This window comes from Notamacropus eugenii, chromosome 1 (assembly GCF_028372415.1).
Source record: "Notamacropus eugenii isolate mMacEug1 chromosome 1, mMacEug1.pri_v2, whole genome shotgun sequence".
Classification (NCBI taxonomy): Eukaryota; Metazoa; Chordata; class Mammalia; order Diprotodontia; family Macropodidae; genus Notamacropus; species Notamacropus eugenii.
In genome coordinates this window covers 648,013,952-648,033,163 of record NC_092872.1, presented here as the reverse complement: position 1 = coordinate 648,033,163, position 19,212 = coordinate 648,013,952, and the positions used below count along the sequence as shown (strand labels likewise).

The window sequence follows — 19,212 nt, the reverse complement described above, 5'->3', positions numbered from 1 at the left end:
GTTGAATTGTTTACATTCCTACGTGGAAAGATGATATTTGTAACTCATGAGACCTTTCTCAGTATTAGGGTACTTGGAGAAAATACACACACACACACACACACACACACACACACACACACTCACACATGGGGGGGCACAGGGTGAGTTAAGGGATGATATCTAAAAATAAAATTACGAAGTGAAAGAGGAACATATTGGGAACAGGAGAAAGGGAGAGATTGAAAGGGGTAAATTATCTCACATAAAAGAAAAACGTTTCACAAATGGAAGGGAAGAAGGAAGAGGTTAGAGGGAATGAGTGAACCTTACTCTCATCACATTTGGCTTAAGGAGGGAATAACATACACACTCAATTGGGTATCTTACCCTACAAGAAAGTAAGCAGGAAGGGGATAAAGGGGGGCGGAGATAGAAAGGAAGGGAGATTGGGGAAGGGGATAGTCAAAAGCAAAGACTTTTGAAAAGGGACAGGGTCAAAGGGGAAACTAGAATAAAAAGGGGGGCAGGATAGGATGGAGGAAAATATAGTTAGTCTTTTGCAAAATGACTATTATGGAAATGTTTTGCATAACTAAACATGTATAACCTATGTTGAATTTATTGCCTTCTCAATGAGGGTGAGTGGAGAGGGAAGAATGGAGAAATTTGGAACTCAAAGTTTCAAAGACAAATGTTAGAAGTTTTTACATACAGCTGCAAAATAAGATATACAGGCAATGGGGTATAGAACTCTATCTTGCCCTACAAGGAAGGGGAAAGAGGATAAGGTAGGGAGGGGTGGTGATAGAAGGGAGGGAAGACTAGGGGAAGGGGTAATTAGGATGTAGGCCATTTTGGGGTGGGGAAGGAGGGAGATGGGGAGAAAATATGGAACTCAAAATCTTATGGAAATAAATGTTGAAAACTAAAAATAAAAAAACTAATAAAGAAATGAAAAAATAGGAAAAAATAATTGGCATCATTTTACTTGCCTTCTCAGTGGGTGGGGCACAGATGCAAAGGAAGGAGAGAATTTGGAACTCAAAGTTAAAATGAAAAGAATGTTAAATATAAGTAATTAAAAAAACTTGGATGCTTACAATTTTATAGGCATTCTTCTCGGTGTCTGTTATACTTGCATTTAGTTGTGGGTGCTTATTTTTCTTCAAAATACTAAGGCCTTTCTTATCTAGCATTTTTGTTGCATAAGTAATGAATGTGTGATTTGTCAGTTTATAGTAAAAATAATTCAAAAGAAATAAAAGCCAACATTGCAAAGAAAGATGAAAGAATGTGAATTGTGAAATAGCCATACAATTTGGTAATTAAGAATTAGGGGTGATCTTTAAGAGTTTAATTTCATTGCACATACCATTAAAGTACTGAGTTGTCATTGATTATATCTTCAAAATAAGTAATAAACCAGATAATATAACATTTACAAAGTACTTTGTAAACTACAAGGCTTAATGTATGTTTTACCTGTTATCATCATCTTCATTCTCATCATTATCATGGGGAAAAAAAGAATTATGGGTTTATCATAAAAACTATATTAGTATTTTAGAATTCTTCAAAAGTCATTAATTTTGTATTATGGAAATCAGTATCTTCCCTTCACCCACCACTCTCCCTTCAAAAAAAACTCATTAATTATGGGAATGAGATATTACAAACTCTCATACAATTTTTTGGGGGTAAAATTTTATATCTCTGGAATTAAGTTCCCTCTATTGGTTGAAAAGACTTGTTGCAATTCCCAAACTGGTTACATCAAGCTTATTCACTTGACACATCCTTTTTATTTCTAAAAAATTAAATACATATCTATATTCTATCATTTTAACAGAAATGCTAGATTTTTGAAACTAATATAACTAAATAAATAAGATTTGGATGATGCGAGTAGCTTAGAAGGCTAGAGATGGGGTTGAATATGCTGGCTTCTATCCTTGATGACCATATACCTTCAGAACTGCTGCCTATCCATGCCAATCCATAAGCTGACAATAATAAAAGGAGAGAGGAGGGAATATTGATGGAATGTCCTATCATCCATTGTTATTTGAGAAGTTTTTTTGGTTTCCATTTTTCAGAAGTATTGTTAATTTACATTTTCCTGGAAAAAATATTTTGCATGTAATGAAATAGGATCACCTTTATTCTTAAGTAATATGTAAATAGACTATTAAAAAATATCTTTCATTTTCTCTTTTCCATTGTAGACTCCCATTTGGAGGTGAAGCTAAAATTTGAAGGCCCAGTAAACTTGTGTTGCTGTTCAGTCATGTCCTACTCTGCATGACCCTATTTGGGGTTTTCGTGCCAAAGATGTTACAGTGGTTTGCCATTTTCTTCTCCCGTGGATTCATTTGTAGGCAATCAGAGGTTAAATGACTTGCCCAAGGTCACATGGCTAGAAAGTATCTGCAGCTGGATTTGACCTTAGGTCTTCATGACTGGAGGACCACTGCTCTATGCACTGGGCCACTAACTACCTCCACCAAGCTTGCAGGTATGTTTAATTGCACCTACAGGGTGATATATATTATTTGTTCCAGTAAGCTGATTAATGTTGAGTCCAACAACTGAATGGGCTCTTATCCAGTGAATGCAGCTGGGCATGATTAACAAGAGTCTTCACTTACGGTCTTAATTGTTACTTAAGCAGATGCCTCAAAACTCCTCAAGTTACTTTCTTTGTTTTCTTCCTACTCATTACATCATCTCAAAAGAAAAAAAAATCTTTAAAAAAAGTGCTTAGTGCCAGCTGACATTTTTCTCTCTTTTTGTAACAAAATAGTTTTCCAGATGCTTTTTACACTTAAAAAAAGAGCAAGCTAATGAATCTTTGAGGAGAGTAAAATGATTAGCGTCTCTGCTACTCCTTTCTTCATTGGAATTATTGGCTAATTTTTCAAACAGGTTAAATCTTAATGAGTTCCCCCATTAGATCTACATCTCAGTCTTAAAAAATCGAGGAGTTCTCCATTGTAGACAACTAAAGAGAGAGAGAGGGACAAAGATTCTACTCTGTTTCTTATCTAGGTGACTTGGGGCAAGCCACTTTACAAGTGTGGGTATTTTTTTTGTAACTTGTAAATGAAGAGAATAGACTTGATTTCTAGGTTTCCTCTCAACTATAAATCATATACCAAATTTCCTGAGTCTGAATTCCAGCTTTGTTACTTACAATGTGTATTGGCAAAATCACAGCCTCTAGAGACTATAAAATGAAAGGGTTAGGCTATATCAAGGATAGATTTCAGGAGATCAAGAAATGTAGATGTTAAAAAAATTCAATATAATTCTTTTCCTTTGTTATTTTATATATTTAATTTCATACACAGAAATTCTGTTCTGAGTAGGGGTCTAGTAGGCTCTACAAGAAACCTGCCAAAGCAGTGCATCACACAAAAAGGGCCAATAACCACTGGACTAGAAGATTTTTATAGAGTCTTCCAGCTATAAATCTTATATACACACAACTCAATGGCACTATTGCAATTTATTTTTCAATTCAAGAAAAAGTTCTAAAACTTGTTACATATAAGATGAAATCATAGGTATTTCTTTATCTCCTAAGGGCAAAAAAAAGACTACTTTGCTCCTATCTAAAAGCTCTTTTTTTGTCAAATGGTGTGATCTATTGTTTCAAAGGAACAAAGGAAAAGAAAATGAAATTCCCACCCATAGGAAGTATATTATTAGAGGGGAGTGGGTTTGTGGTCATTAAACATAAATGATGTAGCTCCCTGAATTAGGGATTTTCTTCTTTCTTTCCCTCTTTTCCTCCCTCCTTCCTTTCTTCTCTCCTTTGTCTCTCTTTTTTTTCCCTTTTTTTCTCTCTGTCTTACTTTCTTCCTTCCTTCCTTTCCCTTCCAGTGCCTAACACAGTACCCATAAAATACTAAGTATTTAATAAGAACTCATTGATTGACCTTTAGTCCCCTCTTTTTCCCCCCAAGCACAAATATGTCAGTCATCACTGACATATCAAAGAATGACTTGTAAGTATAAGTGTAGACCTATCTTCATACTCTTAAAATGCCTTTAAGAGTGAGGCAAACCCACTTGTCAAGGTATTCTGTTGACTTGAAAAATGATTCATGTAAAAATGAAAGATAAATCATAAGGATAGATATCATTTCAGGAACTCAATTTTATGGCTTTGGAGAGAGTGACCTCTAGTGGAAGCCATCTGTAAATACTATGGTTGTAAAATGTCCTGCCAACAGAAAGGGCAAATAGAAAGAATTGAATTCTGCTCAGGAAATCAAGGAATATTTCACATTCACTGAAATTTATTATAATAATTTCACAAAATCCAGTCTGTCTTCTTATAGCTAGCATGCCCAGTTATTCTGGCATTAATCAACAAATGCTGATGATGTCCCAGTAATGTGGCAAAAGAAAAGAAATTTTATTGGTTTGAATGACATAATTAATCTGTGCATTATAGAATATGAAAATGCATTAAGTGGGCCTTGCGAAAGGTCAATCAAAGGTTCAGAGTTCTGAGTCTTCTTAGTAGATACATGAATTGTGTGAATTATATGAACAAATCATCTTTAACAAATTTTCCCACCCAATTTTAAAAATTTCAATGACCATAGATTATTTATCATATGCTTTTCTATCAACTGGCTTAATTTATTTAACTTGAAGACTCATTTTGAATTTAGAACAGACAGAAAATAAAGATTTAAATGAGCCGCCAGAAGTTCAAATGAAATGTATAAATCCTTTCCTATGCCTGAAGAATGATAGTGAGGTTGTGTGATTAAAGACAATAATAGTTTCTATCAACCCCATTAAAAAGTCTAGAATAAATTATTTCAGGAAACAATGGTGGCTCACTGGACCGCTGAGATATGACTGTGCCCATATATACATATATACTGAATTTTTAAAAGGTAACTGAAATACTAGCCTTAAACACCTATATCTACTTTCTCATTTCTACAAAATCTTTTTGAAGATAATGTACATTCTTATTAACAGCATCCTCAATGAAAGTAAAAGAAGGGAAAAAATGGTTTTTCTTTCAAATAATACATTACAACTGAATATTTTGCAATCACACAGTTCATTGAAATATGCAGAGAATATAAGATCTCACTGTATTTGGAGTTAGACGCTTACTGGGGAAAAGCATTTGATACACAATAACAAATCACTAATTTATAGCCTCTGCAGGCAAGATGTTTACCATGCATATGTTAAAATCATACAACATTCCTTTAAAAATATAACAAGACAACTTCCAAAGACTGTCTAACTATTAACATCAAACTAGACACGAAACAGGGAGATGTATGCTCAGTAAATGTGTTTGCACATGTCCAATGCAGAATCCAAGTGAAAAAGCAATCCTTCTGTTTGTGGGGTCCTTCAAATCCTCTTGTTTATTGATGATCCTGTTTTGACTGCATCAAGATTCAGAATACTGCAGAGCCTCCTTCATGATATCCAAAATCACATAGCTATACATTTAGGAAAAATCAAGTGGATGGAGAATGCTAATTGTCTAAAGTACAATAGGAGACAGTGTGCAAAGCCCATTGAACTGTCCTCTTTGTGTATTCATATGCATTTGTGTGTGTGACTGTGTGTGTGCGTATGGGCATCTGTCTACTACTAATACTGCTACTACTACTACTGCTACTATTACTACTACTACTACTTACCTATCTACCTCGCATTTACAAGCACTTACTATATGCAAGGAAGTATGTGAAGTGTTTTATGAATATAGTCACAGAGAAGCAAATGAGAGAATGTTTGTAAAGTGTTTGGTACAATGTTTGGCCGTAATAAGCACTGTATAACTGTTAGCTATCCTCATAATAACTTGGAGAGGTACAGGCTATCATTTTCCCCATTTTATAGATGAGGAAACTGAGACAGAAGATTAAGTGACTTACCTAGGGTCACACAGCTAGTAAGTATCTGAAGTGAGATTTGAACTCAAATCTTCCTGACTCCAGGTCCAGTGCTCTATCCACTGAACCACTTATTGATTATTATTATATATGTACATAATGAACAAAATTATTATTATATACGTACATAATATTGGACAGATGATTCAGGTTAATAACAAATTAGGTCAAAAATTGAATAGGACAGGAAAAGTGTGCTAGATTTTGTTTGAAAAATCATGCAGTGTTTTTAGTGAACCTTTTCCCTCTGAAACATTTTTTTTTAATGCTAATATTCTTCCAGTAACGCCTTATGGCTGTGGGGTATGGATTTTCAGTCTCCAAAAAACTAAAGTAGGAGGTCGCTGAAAGGATAGCAGATAGTTGCATCGCAAGTGGAAGTAGGATACACGGTGTTATGGTGGAAGAATTACACAAGACAAATGGTATAAATGAGCTTCTGGGAGAATGTATCATATGAAAGAAAGTGGACAAGTCATGCAACTGACGAGAAGCATAGCTGATGGTACTCATCCAATATTGAGAAATGTGGAGGAAGACTTACCCCAAAACATTGGGGAAAGGACATAAAAATCATAACATCAAAAATCTGATAGGTAGAAAGAATCTCAATACCCATGTAATTCAACCAATATACTAAAGACAACCCTACTGTGGTTAGAACTATATATCTTTATATGTCATGTATGTATACAACCTGTATATCATGTACATATACATAAAAATATGCATGTAACATATAGTATATGTGCACATAAACATATAGTTATATATCTTGACACACATGTATATATGGGTGTAGGTATAAGTATATGGGTGTACATACATACGCATGCATGTATGTAAGTGCGTATGTATGTACGTATGTAAAACATACCCAACAAAAGGTCATCCTGCCTCTGAAGAACTCTAAGGAAAGGGAATTTAATACATGTCTAGGCAGTCCATTCCTCTTTGGGACAGCTCTAATTATTAGCAATTTTTGCTTTCCATCAAGCTGAAATTTTCCTCGTGACTAATCCCCATGACTCCTAGTTCTGCCTTCTAGCACCAAATGAAACAAGTCTACTTCTTCTTGCATATCAGAGCTCTTCAAATTTGTTTTCATGGAAGTCCCTTTAATAGGCTAATCGTGATCAGTTACTTTAATCCATTTTTATTCACTGTATACTCAAGACACTTCTACATTCTAGTTGTCCTCCTTGTGATTCTTTTTACTTTTAGTAATGTCCATCTTAAACCACAGACCCCAAAACTGAGTACATTACTCTAGATGAACTGCAACAAAATACAGTGGTACTATCATGTCCCTGTTTTAGAAACAGGCCCTTTAATTCAGCCCAAAGTCGTATTACCTGTTTTGGGAGATACCACAACACTTTGGTAAGTCATAACTGAGCTTACAGTCCACTAAGATGGCCAGATACTTTTTTCAGAACAACTATTATCTGTTCATATAACTCTTTCTCTTACATTTGTGAAGGTGATATTTTGTGTGCATCCAAGTACATGACTTTCATTTATACATATTGAATTTCACCTTATTAGATTCACACCAACACTGTAGTCTAAGATCCTCTATGAATTCTGACTCAGTCGTTGTATTATATGTCCCTCCTAGCTTTGTGCCCTCTGCAAATTTGATGAGTCTTACATCTATACCTTTATCTAAGTCATTGATAAAAATATTAAAAGGGATGAGGCAAGCATAGATCCTTGGGATGTTCTACTGGAGACTTCCTACTACATTGACACTGAAACATTAACTGTTTTTTCCCTCTCCATGGTGATAAATTAAGAGAGAGAATTATCCACTCTGAATGGAAAGAGGCCTTGGGGCTTTCTTATTGAAGGCTGACATGTGTTGTATGAATATGAGCATCTTATTTATGCCTTTTTATGTTATTGTTCTTTTTCTTCTGTTTTAGGTTAAGGAGGTTAGAAATAACTACCACCTTGTGAGCTTCAAAAGATCAGAATAGCAAGCCACAAAAAGTCCACAACACAGAGTGCACACTGGATTTGGTGGATTGTCAGCGTAGCAATAAGGCCCAGGAGAAAGAGCCAAGGGTCATTCCAGTGATTGCTGAAATGAGGACCCATCCAGCAACTATGTCACATCTGGAAGAGAATTTGATGAAACCAATACTATATAGAAACTGAAGTTTCATCAAGTAAAGGTATTCCCTCTCCCTCTTGCAGTAAAATGGAAGTTTTTACAGTAATATGTATATATGTATATATATATGTATATATGTGTGTGTGTGTACATATATATGTATATATACAGAGAGAGAGAGAGAGAGAGAGCTTTATCGGGAAATATACTGCACAATTTTCAGTCTCACTGTTAGTTCTCATACTTCATTTTCGAAGATGACCAATGACATCACAGGTGACGTCTTGACCTGCATGTGAATTGAATTTAAGTCAGGCAGAAAGTCTTCAGCCTCACTCTCTCTTCCATAGTCATTGAAGTCCAGGGACAAGACAAAAGTCAGGACTAGTGGAAATGGCTTGGGATGCAGTAGATGACCTCAGAATCTTTGAAGTCCGACCAAGCTGTAAGCACTCCACAAAACCCGCTTCAGCCATCTTCATGGATGTTGGAACAATTTGTTCTCATCCACCTATTTCACAAGAGGAGGTCTTCACATGCTTGGGGGTAGATGTCCCCTTAACTCACTGATCGACAGGGTTTGAGGCCTGTCGATTGCTAACTAAAGCCAAATCAAAAGAGTTTTTATTAAGGTTTGTTCAATTCACCTCTCTACATCTCTTCAGGAAAGAAAAGAGCCACCCCCCAAAAGTCTCCTATGAATGAATATATTTATATACATCTATCTCTATTAAATTTAGAATAACAGAAAAGGAAAAATCAAGTCAAAAAGACTAAAAAAAACCTTACTGTTTTATTGAAAGTTGGATTTGTGTCATGCTGGCTTCAAGAATAAACTGCTAAAGGGTGAAATCTGCTTGTTTACTTTTTTTACTTTACTATTATCTAGGATGGCTGGCGCTCAATAGATGTTAAATGACAATGGTAGATATTGCCAAGATAGGAGATTTCTCTTAATGCTACTGAAATGCTCTACTAATTAGAGTATATAGAGAGAGAAGCTTTGCTACTGGGATAGCTCTGCAGTTTTTCTTAGAAGTCAGTGTTAATAATGCAATTCACTAAGTGTAGCGCATGCTTATTTTCGAATGTGTTAAAGTCTTAAAGTGTTTTATCCACTGAAGCTAATTAACCTTCTAACATACCAGGATATGGGTCGTTGGCTCATTCCTCACTAAAAATACTGAGAAGTTGTACACCAGGTGAAACTCCATGACTTAACCAAGACAATTGCTCTGTAAGCCAGGAAGACAAACAACCAGATGCAGGTCTAGAATGGGTTATTTTCTGAAGCACCTGGTCTGTGGTACAGTACATTCCCAAATGGCAAGACTCTTTGACTAAAGGGAAGCAGGTATATATGACAAGTTTATGATCATTCTAACAATTATAAAATGTCCAGAAAGATTAGGGAGAAAATTTACCATTTATTTACCCATTCATTACAAATCTGTTTTGCAGCTGGTTAAGCCTATCAATTGTCATAGCTGGAAATTTTGTCAGGCAATATGTTGAAGGGTGATGAATACACATAACAATACTCTGTCTCTGATAAATGTATACATATGTGTATTATATATGTGTATGTATATATATATATACGTATGTACGTATGTATGACTTAAGAAAGCAGTATGGTACTGGGGGAAAACACAAATACACACATATATGTCTGTATATGTGTATTGATGAATTCCCTATGCATTGACATTGGTCTTTTCAGAGGAACCCTATCTTTCCTTCTCATTGGATTGCTTGCTGTTGTAAGAACCTGAAAGCAGCAATGAGTCACATAACTGTATTGAGAAGGTAACCTTTCATTGCAAACAGTTTGGCCCCATTGATTAGAATAACTCATATGTTTTAAAAAAGAGCAATTCCTGCACCCGTTCCATATCTGCCATTACATTTATAGTACAAAAGACATTATATAATCTCTCAGCCTCAGAAGGTGATGAGAAGAATTCCCACCCAAACTGATGTAAGTACAGAAGGCTCAGACTTCTCCTTTTACTAAATCAAAACTGTAGAAATTTTAGTAAAAAGAAAACTAACAAAAAAAGAAGAAAAATACTAAAGCCTGGAACTTTTGGAAGTTGGAAGTGCTGTGTGGTCTGCATTTGTTCTCATTTACTCTTTTTGCTTTTGGGCAGAGCATCAAGGATAACCCTTTTCTTCTATCTTTGCAAGAGGAAAAACAAGCAGCTACAAAGTTCCTCGGTTCAGCAAAGAAAGCCTTAAATGTAGTCTCTCTGTATCTCTGTCTATTTCATCCTCATCTTGAACTGAAAGATAAATGTTTTGTGTTACAGGGTAGGCCCAGCTGAGCCCAAGGAAACTCATCTATCTAACTCTGCTATTTGTAGAAAGGCTTTCCATCTACTATTTCTGGGGTTATTGTTAAGACATTCACAATAAAAAGAAGTCATTTTAATGGGTTTGCTTACTTATGCTGAGTTAAAAATTGAAGTCTATGTGCCTGCTCATCCTTATTAAATATCTCCTTTCTTCTTTATAACTAGCAGAATTGTTTCTTTCTTTAGATAAAGGATGTTAGATGGCAAAATATGGCAGACAGCCTGACATCCTCATCCCTATTGCTTAAATATTCTGATTTATGTGCTGATACGGGGCATCAGCTTTACCACACAGTTAATTCCCAGAAAACTGATTTAATAGATAAAGCTATTATAATTTTCTAGAGGCCCAATGAACTTTATTTCCACAAGATCTGAGTGAATACTTTTGTCTTAAGGATCTAGTAGTATTCAGATACGGACATATAACATACCTAACATAGGATAGAACACTCCGAATGGAAGAAGCATGGCATATTTAGAAATTACCAGTACTTAAGTGTCATATCTATAAAAGATTGTTTATGCCTCTAACATCTAATGTCCTTATTCAGATAAGACACAGACCCTGTCTCTCTTCTAGAGACTTATTCTCAGATTTCTAGCCTTGATAAGGTCGCACATGTTTTGCACAACAAAGATGATGTCATTTTTGGCTACTTTGAGGTGGTAATATTGTTCTACTTTTCTTTTGGCTCAAAGATCAACTTCTGCCATCTTATGAAATTGCTACATGGAAGGGAGATGAAAAACATCTCTGTCTTGATCCCTAGTGCGTCCCTCCTTTTCTCTAAGTCCACTTCCTCTTTGGGAGGGAAGGTGACATTATCTTTCCATGTGTAAGTTTTGAGGTTGCATACCTCATTCCAATTAATGCAACCACAGAAGACTCAGACTTCTCAGTTGATTCAAAGATGTGAACTAGTCCTTAATCAATTTTGGAGGAATAAGGTGATTATCATTGGATGAAAACAGATGGCACAACAAAAGGAATATCTTGTTGGAGAGAATCAGTGACATCCTGTGGGACTATGTAGAACACAACAAAAAAAGTTAGAAAATGGGAAGAGCAGCAGCCAAGCTTCAGGAGATTCTAGGCTCAGGAGCACCTTGAAGAGATAGACTTTTATTGTTTTACTTCTGTACCAGAAAGCAACAAGAGAAGTGAATAAAGTCAGAATTAGTGTTGTGCTCCACTTCTATCCATTGATCAGAAATCACTTTTTTAATTCAAAGAGTTCTAAGACCTGAAGTCCCTATCCATGTTAGGAGCAGTGTCTACTGGAGTGGGTAGCAATGTCTTCCAGCTCTAGTAGCAGTTTCTGCATTATAAACAGGGAGACATCTGAAGATTAATTACACATGCTTAAGAAAGATAACTTCAGGGCGTCGAAGCGTGTGTGTACACTCAGGCTCCATTTCCTTTCCCTCCCCTCCCTTCCTTCCCAACCCCCTCTCTTCCCCCCACCCCATCTTTGAGTCTCCTCAGAGTCCCCACGAAACCAGTCAACCATCTTCTGGGGAGAGTCTGGACTGCTGCTGAGCGACTGCAGAAGAGTGGGTACTGGTCGGTGGTGGCTGCCAAGGGTGCTGCCTCTTTGGGCTAAGGTTAAAGACAATCTGCTGAGCATCTTTTGAGCCCTAGAAGCTTACTTCTTCACCACCTACAAAAGTTTTCAGACTGGTGACGCTGCAGCAAGGTGAGTATGGAATCTCAACTGGGCAGCGTGTGGCAGTGATAAGTCATCTCCAGTGGAGGCTCTGAAAAGTCTGGTTGATAAACTACAGAAACTGGCTGGTGATGAGAATCATGTGTCTGTGGAAAACATCAACCAACTGCTACAATGGGCTCACAAAGAATCCAGCTTCGAAGTTGTTCTTTTGGGTCTGGTTCCAAGAAGTACAACACTGCATAACAATGAAATTTTACTAGAAATTGCTAGGATCCTTAGACCAGGTGGGCAGGTCCTTCTGAAAGAACCAGTGGAGACAACCTCAATTCATGAAACAAAGTGATGACAGCAGCTAAGCTATGCTCAACCGTGACACTCTCTGGGCTTGAGGAAGTGAAGGAGTTACAGAGGGAGTCCTTAACCCCAGAAGAGGTACAATCATTACAGGAGCACCTGGATTACCAAAATGACAGCTTGGTCTCTGTTCAGGTCACAGACAAAAAAACAAACTTTGAAGTAGGCTCTTCTACCCAGCTTAAGCTTTCCTTTCCCAAGAAGTCTACTATATCAGAGAAGCCTGACATGGACCCTAATGCTGCCAAGCTGTAGACACTCTCAGCCAACAGAATGAATGATGATGGCATGGATCTCATTGATTCTGATGAACTCTTGGATCCAGAGGTTTTGAAGAAGCCAGATCCAGCTTCCCTATGGGCTGCTTCATGTACAGAAGGGACAAAAAAGAAGATCTGTAAAAATTGCACATGTGGCCTAGCAGAAGAACTGAAGCAGGAGAAAGTGAAGGAGCAGAAGGGATCCCAACCCAAGTCAGTTTGTGGAAATTGTTATTTGGGTGATGCCTTCCGTTGTGACAGCTGCCCTTACCTTGGTATGCCAACCGTTAAACCTGGGGAAAAAATCCTGAGTGAAAAAAATCTTCATGATGCTTGAAAGGCAAAATCACTGAGACTTGTGGAAATTATTCCATTCCAAAAATTTACTCTGGCATTCATTTCAGCAACCCTTCAAACCCTACCTTGTCTCATGCCTCCCTGGTTCTGCCTACACTCCGTGTTGGGATCCTAGATAGGGTTGACTTTGTAGACATATAGAAATTTGGGCATATATGCTGTTATCAACCAAAGTACTGAGATATACTCAGTCGGATTAATTTGCATTGGGCTATCTGACTCTTCAGTGGGACTTGAACTGAATTATAGAGAATTTCCATCTAATTAATGCTGGCAGAAAGGAGATGAACACTGGAGAAGTTACTCTTTTCGTGTTAGTATTTGATAACCTGATCACACTATATTTGGGACCTAAGCCCAACCTCCCTGTCAGCTTAGATCATATCACCCTAAAACATAGTTGTCCTTTAGTGTTAAACTTCTGTGATGCGTCACCAGATGCATCTGCCTCCTAAATTTATCTATAGCTAACTACTTGTTCTCTGAGCAACCACATTTATTCAGTCTGTAGTTATTGGAAATGATAGCCAAGTGTTGTAAGAACTTCTTAGAGTAACTGGCTTCCAATCCAAATGGATTTCTGAAACCTTTTGAACCATTCCTATTTTTGGATCAAACTCAGCCTCACTGTTTCAGTTATTGTGATCTGGCCATTAGTGAATTAGCATTGGGAAGCTGTGTCCTTTTTCCATAATTGTGAATTTGGAGGTGCTAGAATAATGTACTCTTATATACCAGCTCCAGGGGTGTATGGGGTCTATGTGTGTAAGAGAAAAAACATATGTGAGTGTCTGTAAGAGAAAGAACTTACCCTGCAGTAAGCAAGAGAGCACTTTCACCTAAGAGAGGGACCTAAACTCACTTTTATCTTTAGATAGCACATTTACATTTATTATCATATCTGGTGATACATCAGGGAGTCAGAGTCATAAATAATCCTTCATTTATGGAATGGAGTGGCCTTTCTTCATCTATCCAGAACTGTTCTGTGTGGGGTCTGGAGATCAGGACTCAAAATTTACTTGGTGCAAGATTCACTTTTGTCTTTCTTGTTTTTGACCTGTAAGGACTAGGATCTGACTTTGCCAAATGTTGACAAATGTGTGGATTTAGGGGAACTGGAATTTCAGCTGCGTGTCTGATAAACTGTTTTAAATGGGCCTGAAAAAAGATAACTTCATGACTAAGAACATTGACCTCAGAGCCTAAAAGAGATGTACACCTAGGGTAAAAATCATAAGGACTCTTCAAAGACCAAAAAAATGTCCCATTAACCAGGAGATGTAGCTGTGCCCTTTAGCCAAAGGAATTCTCCAAATTTGTTCTCATTCTTTCCAGGGACCATCTATGTGTAAAAGTAATGCAAGCCCCTGATTTTGGGGCACGAAGATATTTCTGTAGCAATGCTCCTTGATATATCCATTTAGTAAATACCCTTTAAAAAAGTAATTTGTCTGGCTATCAATGAGAAACACACAAGATAGTGACTCATCATCTAGGATACTAAAAATTTCAGCCCTTCAGCTACCCCTAGAATCCTGAGAAGAGATATAATTAGCCTCTTCTTATATCTATGGCCCATCCATATAAGTTGGAGTTGGGAATTTAGCCCCAAGGGGATACTACACATAGCAGACTTAGTGTGTCCTTGACAGTTAAGGCATATACTATAACCCTTCAAAGAGAAAGGTCGGTAAAGATCAGAATATATTCTGCCATCATCCGCAGAAAGTCATTTTTTCTAATTTAATTACAATGCCCAGGTATCCCTATTTTGATATATTTTCTTTGGCTGAATTTATACCCCATGGCCATTCCCAAGAAGCAAAATATTAATTAGCTTATTCTTTGATAGCATGCTATCAATAAAAGACAAATCCATGCACAAACACTTTAAAAGAAGCAACAACTTTCCCAGAGTTCTAGCTAGTTATTAGGTTTGAGTCCCTTCTCCTAACTTCTGTTTCAGTTGGGAAATCATCACAATCTTCAGTAATTTTCTATCACCATTACTACAGGAAGCAGCATGATTGACTTCTATACTGACTTATAACACCATTCACAATCCCTCTATTGGTGTATGCAAAAATTTCCTGGGATTGCTCAGATCAAATTTTAGCTAACTTTTTACATGTGATATCCTCTTATTAGAATTATAATCTCCTTGAGAGCAGGGATCTTCTCATTTTTTTTATATTTGTGACCCCATGCCTAGTATAGCATTTATTCCATAGAAAATACATAATGAATGCTTGTTGATTAATTGTGCTTTAACCCTTCCTTCATTCTCCCTTATTCTTCCTAAGCAGTTAATTACTGTGTTGTCCCTCATGTAATCTTTTCTATCTATTCACTTCTCTCCATTCTTATAATCAACACCTGAATCCAGACCTACATAGCCTTTCATCCAGAATATTTCAATAATTACCTAACTGGTCTCCTTTATTCCCTTTTCAATCCATCCTCTATATTGCTACCAAAATGACATTTTTAAAGGGTAGAGCTATAACCACCTCACTCTTCTGTTCAAGAAGTTTTAAGAGCTCCTTATTGCTTCTAGGATAAAATGTAAGCTTCTCTGCTATTTAGATCCATTTGCAGTCTGACTATAATATGTTTTTGCAGATTTATCTAAACTGGCTTATTGCTTTCACGTACAGGGAGCTTTGGACAAATACCATATCAGGTATGACTACAAATTTTGTCACAGATTTAAAAAATAGAATTTAACAAAAGTCAGCTAGGTTTTCTATATGTACATTTATTCCCTTCAGCATCATTTCCTTTGGAAGGGATATACACACAATAAAATATAGCCATTATCTTGAAAGACTTGGGGGATTCTCCTTTTGACACTTCAGAATCTGTAAATTATTCTAATTATGCAAAAAAGACAGTAAATTTCATGGTTTATTTGGGGAAATAATAAAAATGCAGAGCCAAGTCCATGATTAAGATGAATGATTAACAGGACTGAACGTATCTAGCTACAAACAAGGTGACTATAATGTAATAAGATACATATCTTTCTGTGGCTTACAAAAATAATTATGAAGGCAATTCCACTGACATAGTCATATAATATATCAATGAAATTTCAGACCAAGAGGGGAGAATAGAAGAAAAGCACAGTTTAGCTACAATCTACCATTAAACAACCTGATTTCTAAAAAATTCAGCCCTTAAAGATGAAAATGAAACTTTTAAAATCTCTGAAGTTAGAAATTCCCTGCAGGAAAAAAGAAAAAGTAAAACTAAAGTTCTGAAAGTCTCAACTAACCATTGAGTACACTGGGGGATAGAGATGAAACTGATAGAATTTGGAACTAAGGTTATTCAAAAAAAAAAAACTATACACTAGGGAAAAGGCAACATTTTAGTGTGAAGAAAACGAAGCCTTACCTCAGGTGGACAGTTGATTTAAAAATAAAAATACTCAACTGCTTGAACAGAAAGAAATTCCCTGAGGGACCAAAGTGAAACTGACAGATTTGTATGCTGAGGAAAAGGCCTCAGCTAGGTCTCTCATACCAGAAGAGGGCAGTCTGGAAACTGAGTTCTAAAGAAAAGATTTCTCCTTCCTGTTTCTTCCCATCCAAAGGAAAGGCCTCAAGTAAGGCTGATCACAGGAGAGAACTTTGGTATTTGGTGAAGGAAAAGGCCTAAAAAAAGACCACTGAAGAAAAGGAAATATCATCAAATTAATTTGCTCCTCAGAGTAGCGAACACCTAGAATTCAGATCCTGAAGCCTCAGTAACAAAAATAAGCAAACAAAAACATGTTTTTAATGATTCCAGGAATAACATAGGCTAGAAAAGTAATAAACAAGACCAGAAGAATAGAGTTACTTAAAACATGTATAATCAAATCCTAAAAACAAAGCTTGATCACAGGAACAAATAGAATTCTTCAAAGAAATGATGTAAGAAGTTTTCTTTTAATGATTATAAAAGAGATTAGAGTTATGGACGAAAAAACTGAAGAAAAAAGGATCAATAGCTTAACAGAAGAAATGCAGAACTTTAATCTAGTAACAAGCTCCCAGAAAAATCAGAGGGTATCAAATGGAAATTGCTGACTTCAGACAATAAGAGATCTTAAGACAAAATCAAAGGAGTGAGAAAATCAAGTTAAATGTTAGATGTATCATATCAAAAACAAATAAAGGTCAGTAAGAGATAACTAAAGAATCACAGTATTACCTGAAATCCAGGACCAAAAAAAGTAGATATAATCTAAGAAATTATTAAAGAAAATTGTGTAGGACCAAATAGAATAATAAAGTATTATAGAAGGAATCCATTGATTACAGTCTCACAGAAACCTTCAGATGAAAATTCTTAGATGTTTTGTGTCAATATCCAGAACTTCTGGAAGAAAGAGAAAAAGAAGGAAAAAAAAAAAAGTAATCATACCTTTCCCCAGATCATACCATGTTGCAAGCCTTGAAAATTAATTACACATACACACACACACACACACACACACACACACACACACGCACCCACATGCACTCACACACACAAAACCTAGCTCTGAAAACAGCAGTGCAAAAAATAAAAAGGCTGAAGCTTGAGATAACAAATCTCCCTGCCCCATACCAGGAACAAAGCCCAATATTAACAACATGTTCCTAATCAAGAAATTGGGAGAAAATGACAAGAAAAAGGAACAATGAAAAGCTATTATGGTGATGAGGAAAATCAAGATATAAACTCAGAAGTACACAGTGAAGACAAACAACTATGAGCAAAACTTCAAAGAAAAATGTGAATCAGATACAAATCCAACAAGTGTTCCTTGAAGAACTAAAATATTCTTTTCAAAATCAAATAAGAGTGGCAAAGGAAAAATTACTTGAAATTAAAACAAAGGCAAAAAATTATGAAAAGACAACCAACAGCTTGGCAAAACAGGTACAAAAATACTGAAGAAAATATCAACTTAAAAAATCAGGATGAACAGAAAAAGAAGTACAAAAAAATCACTGATGAAAATAGCTCCTTATAAATAAAAATTGGCCAAATTTGGTGAGGGGAAGTACAAAAGCATCCTGAAGAAAATAATTCCTTAAATATTAGAATTGGACAAGTGGAAGCTAATAATTCCATGGGACATCAAGAAACAGTTCAACAAAATGAAAACAAAATGAAAAAATTAAGAAAATGTGAAATACCTCATTAGAAGTAGAACAAGAACTTGAATGCAAGTTCTTAGGCAGAGTAGATCGTTTGGCTACTAAGCCCTTTTCCACTACAGCATACTTCAAAATCTTGATGGAACTATGATCCTATCAATTTGGGCATTGTACAAAAGTGTAGAAGAACATTAGCCATGCAAATTTATTTATCCTATATATATCTTGTACATGGCCTCACATAAATCTTCTATGGAGGGTCTAGCCAACACGCTGGGACATTTTCTTCGGGTCACTTAGTGTTGCATGGGTACCAATAGAGGACTTGGTAGACTGGCCATCACATATTATTCTCCTTCTATTATCAGCTAATGTGGTTCTGACTCCTAAACTGGAAAGTTATAATAAGTCTTACTTTTTAAGGAAGTGTAAAAATATGATGGCATGATGATTTGTGAGAAAGTATATATGTTATTTTGAAAAACTCCTCAAGATATCCCATCTTCAATACTGATATTTGCCATCTCTCAACAAAATGCTAAATAGAGGATGTCTAGCCCCAAGAAAAATCCATCCCTAACTACAATACACAAAACTTATGATGTGATGTTGATTCTGTTTGGCCTAGTGAAAGCTTGGATATTGTTAGACTGTTGCAGAATAGTTGGACCAGAAAACTAATTACTTTCAGCCTTTTGAATGTTCCTTGGATGAACACTGCATGTCAAGGCATAATGGTGGTTGTTGTCCTTTGTTTTTGAAGAGGACCACATGATATCATCATGATAAAGTCAAGTCTCAATGTGTCCAGCTATGGCTGATCAGACCAATATGAGCTCAGAATGCTCTACCACAGACTGGGTACAGATTATCTATGTAAACATTTAGGGTGGATACTCCAAATCTGTGCATCCTCCATTTCCTTTGTGCTGTTTCAATTCTGTTTTGTTCATAGTACACAGCACCCTTTATGATGTGAGCATGCCAAGCTGAGTGATCCTGAGCCAGTGTCTCCCATATCCCACAA

General features: G+C 36.3%; 1 pseudogene; it reads left to right on the top strand.

Annotated features, from left to right (window-relative positions):
• Window positions 1-7,200: 7,200 nt before the first annotated feature.
• On the top strand, window positions 7,201-13,027 carry LOC140519413 (anamorsin pseudogene; annotated as a pseudogene).
• The last annotated feature ends 6,185 nt before the right edge of the window (window positions 13,028-19,212 follow it).